Source organism: Epinephelus moara, chromosome 8 (assembly GCF_006386435.1).
Source record: "Epinephelus moara isolate mb chromosome 8, YSFRI_EMoa_1.0, whole genome shotgun sequence".
NCBI lineage: Eukaryota > Metazoa > Chordata > Actinopteri > Perciformes > Serranidae > Epinephelus > Epinephelus moara.
The window spans coordinates 20,211,635-20,211,930 of record NC_065513.1 but is presented as its reverse complement, the minus strand read 5'-3'; positions in this window follow the sequence as shown (position 1 = coordinate 20,211,930).

Below are 296 nucleotides of genomic sequence, written 5' to 3'. Positions count from 1 at the left end.
CTATGTTGCTATGGTGACAATGGATACATGGAAGGCTTGAGCTTCTCGTTACACTGCCACCTACAGGTTTGGCATGCTCTTGTGTATATATGCACGGGTAAGTGTAAACGAAGAATTTTTTGAAAACGGAGACGGTGAAATGTCCGTTTATGAAAATAGCCGGCAACGTGTAAACGGCCTCTGCTTCACTCTCTCGCAGTTCTCTCAGCTCAGGGTCAGCAAGGGGTTAACTCTAACCCTAACCCCATCCCTAACCCTCAGCTCAGGACTGTAGAAACATGCCGGTGCAACATGTT